This window comes from Sinocyclocheilus rhinocerous, unplaced genomic scaffold (genome assembly GCF_001515625.1).
Source record: "Sinocyclocheilus rhinocerous isolate Xijiao unplaced genomic scaffold, SAMN03320098_v1.1 scaffold848, whole genome shotgun sequence".
NCBI classification, from domain to species: Eukaryota; Metazoa; Chordata; class Actinopteri; order Cypriniformes; family Cyprinidae; genus Sinocyclocheilus; species Sinocyclocheilus rhinocerous.
Window position 1 is genome coordinate 503,764 of NW_015664186.1, and position 6,894 is coordinate 510,657.

The window sequence follows — 6,894 nt, forward strand, 5'->3', positions numbered from 1 at the left end:
TTAAAATTATTTTTACAAATATTTTAAATTAATAAATTATTATCATGTAAATAATATAATATAATATATAATAATATAATATGATATAATAATATAAATATTTAACATGATCTATTTTAAAGGAATTCCTATATTTCAATTTATGATATTAACAATATCAGAATATAAAGACTACATATTTTTATTTCTTTTTTATTCATATACGTTTTTTTTTATAAATGCTAAAATTAAAACCATGTTTATTGCTAGATGCAGGTGTTAACTACAATAAACTAAGATATATTTAATTCACATATAGAGATATGATATTATTTAATTATAGATATGACATTATTTATTTACAGTAAATAATGCACTATACAGATTCTTTAATAATTCTTAAATAATCACAAATAATTAATCTTGATGAGAAAGAAAAACGGTAATTCAAAAGAGAGAAAAGAACACCTGAAGACAATAATAACAATTTCTTGGAGCCAAAATATTGTTTTAGGGAGCATTTCTGTCACTCATAATTTAGTCACTTATTTGTAAATAAATAAATGCATGCATTGCAGTTTTATTTCTGAAGGATATTTCACAGCATCACTTAAACGCGTTAAAACAAGCTGCAAAGACAGGAAGAAGAATGTTCATTGCAGACTGACAGAAAGCTCATTTTTATCATACTAGTGGGAATTAAAATATATCGAGACGCTGTTAATAGACTGCATGGGGATGTAATATAATTAATATTGATCTGATATTGTTTGTTTCCGCTCTAAATGGCAAGAAACATTTCAGAAAAAAACACTGCTTATGCAATTCTATAGTAATTGGACTAATAAAATAATGCAGTTATTTAGCATATTACAAAATACCTGAATACAATGATATTAAACTAATTTGACCATTTTCACGCATGGGGTTTATGTCGTTCTGCATGTCATCACCTTTCCATCGGCAACATTTGACTAAATTGGCATTATCGGTCGCCATGGAAACGGTGAGTCAGAGCATCTGCCATTTGTGTCTTTGTCTGAGGTTGTTTTTAATCAGACGGTCATCCATTAATAACGGAGTTGGGCTGGTTTAGTAACCGAGTCCTCGACATGAGAGACGCTCAGCCGGTGAAGATCCACCGGCTCACATGTCAGCATCAGGATGCCGTTTCACACAAGAAACACTGTAACATGTAGGCAGTAGTTTAGCTTGTGATCTTAGTTGTTTCTTACGCTTATTTTGTTAGGCCTATATTTTATATCGTACAATAACGCGGTCATATAAGCCTTCTTGTCATATGATGCTCAGTGATAGGAAATATGATGATGATGATTCTTGGGTGTACTGGCAACTCATTTACTAATGAGAGTTCAAAAGTGCAGAGGGTGGGTGATTATTATTGTGATGGATATCAACTGCTGAATCATAACAAAGCTGGAGTCCTGATAAAGCAAACACTATTTGTCCTTCATTCGGCATCACTTTCAACCCCATTTTTCAAGCCTCTATATAGTTCCATAATTGCGTTTCCTGCGTAGGCCATCTATCATTTCTTGAGATAACAAATCCCAACACATTACCTCTAAGCTATGTAGTCCAAATTTGTTTTAAGTGAAAATAAATGGAGACATTAACGAATATAAAAGGGGAGTATCACGCTTCTCCCGCGAGTTCGGTGAACCGCTGGGACTGGTCACGTGACCGCAAACTCCGATTTCAGCCAATCACTGCGGCCGTCTCGGGCTGGGCATCACGTCATGTAGGCCTGTAGCCTTCTTGACCATCGCACTGCAGATAAAGGCGTCTAAATATTTCATTGAGGAGCTCATGTTTCTCCAGCACTGGAGGTCAGGGCTTTGGAAAGAAGCAGTATACGCACTGTCCCGTTGCTCGAGGTCTCCTTCTCCTTGACTGTTTACGGACAGATTCTGACTCAGTGAAATGTTAATGGGGGAAAGACTGGTTGAAGAGTTATAATTGAGTATAACGGGTGTGTTAAAAGCACAGAGAAATAGAAGAGGGAAAGAAAAGGAGAGGAAAATGTAGGAGGGTGAAGGAGAGTAATAGCCTACAGTTTGTATTAATTTCTAAAGCTTGAAAGAACAAGAGGGGACAGATTGCTGCGTGACAGAGACATTTTGCCTGAAAGATTAATTTGCCTTATATTACTAAATTGTTTCTCCCTTGTAACACGAGAGTGACATCGTCCCCTGCAGGCCACTAATGGTACTACAGTTGGATTAGGATTCTACTTTGTGTAGCCTAGGGCACACCTGGTGGTCAATGTTGAATTCTGCAAATAAAATAGGAAATTTTATAATAAATATAATATAATATAATAAATTATGATGTAATTCATAGGCCCACTTTATACATTTACATGGGAAAGACTGGTTGAAGAGTTATAATTGAGTATAACGGGTGTGTTAAAAGCACAGAGAAATAGAAGTGGAAAGAAAAGGAGAGGAAAATGTAGGAGGGTGAAGGAGAGTAATAGCCTACAGTTTGTATTAATTTCTAAAACTTGAAAGAACAAGAGGGGACAGATTGCTGCGTGACAGAGACATTTTGCCTGAAAGATTAATTTGCCTTATATTACTAAATTGTTTCTCCCTTGTAACACGAGAGTGACATCGTCCCCTGCAGGCCACTAATGGTACTACAGTTGGATTAGGATTCTACTTTGTGTAGCCTAGGGCACACCTGGTGGTCAATGTTGAATTCTGCAAATAAAATAGGAAATTTTATAATAAATATAATATAATATAATAAATTATGATGTAATTCATAGGCCCACTTTATACATTTACATGGCATGAATTATTTCTGCTGTGTCTTTATGCTATAATCTATAAAGTCTAGTTTTGGGATCAAATGAAGAGGCTTTTTGCTCGACTTGCAGCAATTTTAAAACGTTTGGCCACTTCGATAACATGACTGTCATCTAGTGGTGGTACAGAGTAATAACATCATGCAAATAAGTGATAAGGCTGTGGGAATGTTTGTATTAAACAAGTAGCCCTTGAGGCTTTACAATTTGCCCACTTATCGAATTTGAATTGTGGCTGGCATTCAGAATATATTTGAATATTTGTAATCTATATTCAAATATATCAGAATATCATTTGATTTGGGTCATTCGTGCAGTATCATTTGAGCTTTGTTTTTTTGTTTTTAAATGTGTTGTAATTTAAGTATTTTTTAAGTATATTTATGAAAGAATATAGCATAATATAGTGGAAATATGCGCGTCAAACCCATGGCTATATTCAAATTCGTTATATTTTATTTAAAAAAGATTAGATGATCATGCTCATTATGAATTAGTATTATGAAACGTCAAGCGAAATAGACCCAATCAGTAACCCAAAACATAATAGAATTCATAAAAACTGATTTTTAATACTGAATTGATGTTTGTGTGTGTGTTTTTTCCACTAAAAATGACTTCCTGGAAGATTGCGTCATGTGGAACTGTGTTTGATCATTAAAGGGACATTACACGGTTTCTACCAGAGTAGAAAATTAAATTGAAGACAGTAAAATATTCACACTAATGACGAATTACAACAAAATAAAAATAATTATTGAACTTTATTGCGTTTTATTATTTATTAACAAATAAATTGAGTTTCATGCTAGAAGTCAGCATATAGCAACCAAACAAGGACATGAACATGACAGAGCAACATACATACACTTGTTTAATATCCACCCCATGTTCATTTAATTGTGATATTGTCATAAAACTAGTTTACTTATTTATAAATTGAGAGTTTAACATTTTACCAAATGTATTAAGATTTAGGCCTATACCATGGGGACACAAAATATTTTACAACATACAAAATATTTTAAATACAAATATAGCAACCACACAAGGACATGGACATGACAAACAAGACAACATTCATTCAAATTGTTAATTTAATTGTGATACTGTCATAAAATTATAATTTCCTTAACATTTGATTTTACCCAATATACTGTAGATATAGAGAGTATACTACAATATAGAGTGAATTCAGGTAAAGTGGGGCACATTTTGTTAAACCTGTAAGTTAGATACCCAGATGTTTTGCTCTTCAAAATATCTTCTTTTGTGTTCAACAGAAGACAGAAACTCATACTGGTTTGCAACAATGAGCGCGAGTAAATGATGACAGAATTTTCATTTCTGTCTGTGTGAACTATTCTTTTAAGGTCCAGCTGTACTTTTTACATTTGAATTCAATTCATATAATTTGTTATTTGGAAAGTATATACCAATAAATATTTTGAGATCATGCACTCCAGACTAATGTTTTTTCAGGTCCAGCTGGTCTGGTAAAGTGGGTCATCTCTCAATTCATCAAAAAAGATCCTGCATCTAGAAAATTATAAAAACACAATTATTTATTTAGGCACTAAAATGTTCTGAATTAAAAAGAATGACCAATTTTTCAGAGAAAACAAAGATGCAAAGCAGTTTGTACACATATTTAATATTTTATTAAAAAAGAAGTTATTACAGTTTACTGTACACAGCTATTTAAGAGATTATAATCTTATAGATAAAGAGCATTTGTCCCTTGTGACAGGCATGCCCACTTCACAATGCAAAAGAAAAAAAAATAATGGCAAAAATAAAAAGAGTAAGATTAATGGATAAGGAAATAAAAGGGGCAAATTACCATAATACCTGGGATAAAATAAAAAAATAAAAACGTAAAGAAAAAAAAAAAAGTGTATTTCTTTTTTTTTTAAATCAGCGTATCACACACTAGGTACTAGATACAGATACTATTAAAAAAAAAATCCATGCTGTGTGCCCACATAAGCCCCATGTCTGAGCACCCTCTTGAAGCACAGGTATAAGGGACTAAAGGAGTGGACGGCCAGGACTGAACTAGACTGGACTCTACACCGGATGCATGCAAAGTGCACTGGAGAGTTCATCAACAAATGCAAGAGACGCGATGCCATTGGCTGAGAGGGCCAGCAGGGGGAGCCTCTGTGGCCACAGCAGCAGCCGGAAGACAGATCTCTTCTTCCTCTCTCTCTGGCAAACATACAGCTGGAGACCACAACATTAATAACTGCTGTCCCCTGGATGTGTGTGTAGATGTTTGTGTGCGTGTGTAAGCACTGGGGGCTTATGGGTGCAAAACACAAAGGACACACTTATTTATTCCACCCCACCCACTAAATATGTAAAAAAATAATAATAATAATAATAATAATAATCTCCCTTCAATCCCAAACACCTTTTGTATCATGTATTACCTGCTCCAGATGGACATCTCTGTTATTGACATGGGGGAAAAGAAATAGGAAACCAAAAATTAGTAAATAAATTCTCACAAAAAAAGTATAATTTCTAATTGGAATGGAAGCACACTTATACATGTTTATTTGAGATTCTCAGACTCTTTAGTCATTTTACTCTTTGACATGAATTAAAAACAAAAGGAAAAATATATGGTTCAAACTAAATGTCCATATTTTGTCTCTCTTATTAAAGTCCAGGGCTCAAAAATGAAGCAGAAATGAAATAGAGAAGCCGAGTTTGTCGTGTTCGTCAGGGTGTGTGTTGCTAGGCATGGCAAAATGTTTACCATGGCAACCAAACCACATCCGAGAAGCATTTTCTTCCATATGTGTCTGAAAGATGTGAAACAAAGCCGCCTCTAAACGTATGCCGTCTCTCTCCTTGTAAGATAACTTCCTCTTAATACAATACTGCATATAAGTGGGTGTTGTTTCTTTTGTCTTGAAAAAAAATTTAACCCCCATCAACAGATTTAGACTCAAAAATGTTCAACTGAGACTCTTTTCTTTTTTCCATTGCACAATTTGGCCAATTCTTGACTCGGGCTAGAACATCAAATGTTTTGCCCATAAAACATCAATTTAATTAAAAAAGAAAAAAGGAGAGAACATAAAAAATCCCCTCCATGGGAAAAACATAGGCAGCTCTGGATCAAATCACACGAGCCGAACTGAAACACCTCCCCTTATATGCCATTCCGTCAGGGGTCGACGTCCGTTTTTCGGGAACGTCGTACTCTTCACTTCAACCTCGCTTCATTTACATTTTGGACGATGAATGGATATACAAAGTGCATTCAGAATGCGAGATTTGTGAGAATACTGCAAAAAACACACACGCACACAAACTAAATCTGGTTCTTCGTAGTACCAACATGCCACTGATCATATCTGCAGAGGTTGAAATTCAAAAGCTCTTTATACAGAAGATATCTGCCCGTTTCCACACTGTCACAGCGAAAACCCACCTCAGTGTTACTCGACTGTCCCCTAAAACCACAAGGCAGATCTTACCACATGGGATCCTTCTGATAATATCTGTATAATATCGGACAAGCAGGTTACAAAAACTAAATCCATATGAACATCTAATTTTGATTTCACCACCCAGTAAAACTAACTAGATCTACATGAGGTCAAACAACAGCTATCATAGTTATACACAAGCAATAGGAAAAGATGATGAACTCTACAAATGTTAGTAAAAATCTCTTTTTTTGTGTGTCTCTTTTCTCTTGAAGGTTTCTTCTAGGCTAGACCAACAAAGTCCTACAGGACTCCACTTCCGCATCATACAACAAATGTACAAAAAAGATGCTCGTAAAGAGGGAGAGGGTGCGAGACAGAAAGAGGAAAAAGACAAACATTCTGTGCATACATTGTTGGTACAAAATAAAAGATTTGTGCTCCGTAAAGCAGGACAGTCACTTCCTGGTCATTTTGTGAAGGTCACCGTGGAAGGTCACACAGCGTAGAGCCACGTTTTGTGGTGTGGGGCTTCCACAACGAGGCAACAAAAGCCAGAAACAACATTGAGCTAGTGTAAAAGTTGAGCTTCGGTGTGCTAGCCTCTACACCTACATCCTCTTTAAAAAAAAAAAA

The 6,894-nt window shown here is 35.0% G+C and overlaps 1 protein-coding gene across 2 annotated transcripts in view; it reads right to left on the reverse strand.

Moving 5' to 3' along the window:
* Positions 1 to 4,726: 4,726 nt before the first annotated feature.
* LOC107729849 (ubiquitin-conjugating enzyme E2 H) overlaps positions 4,727 to 6,894 on the reverse strand; it is a 34,992-nt gene continuing 32,824 nt past the window's right edge. Inside the window, exon 8 of one of the 2 annotated variants that reach the window (XM_016540560.1) lies at positions 4,727 to 5,266. The gene's annotated coding sequence lies outside the window, so the exon portion shown is untranslated. Of the gene's footprint in view, positions 6,043 to 6,894 lie in introns of both variants that reach the window. The other variant, XM_016540559.1, reaches the window with a different exon arrangement.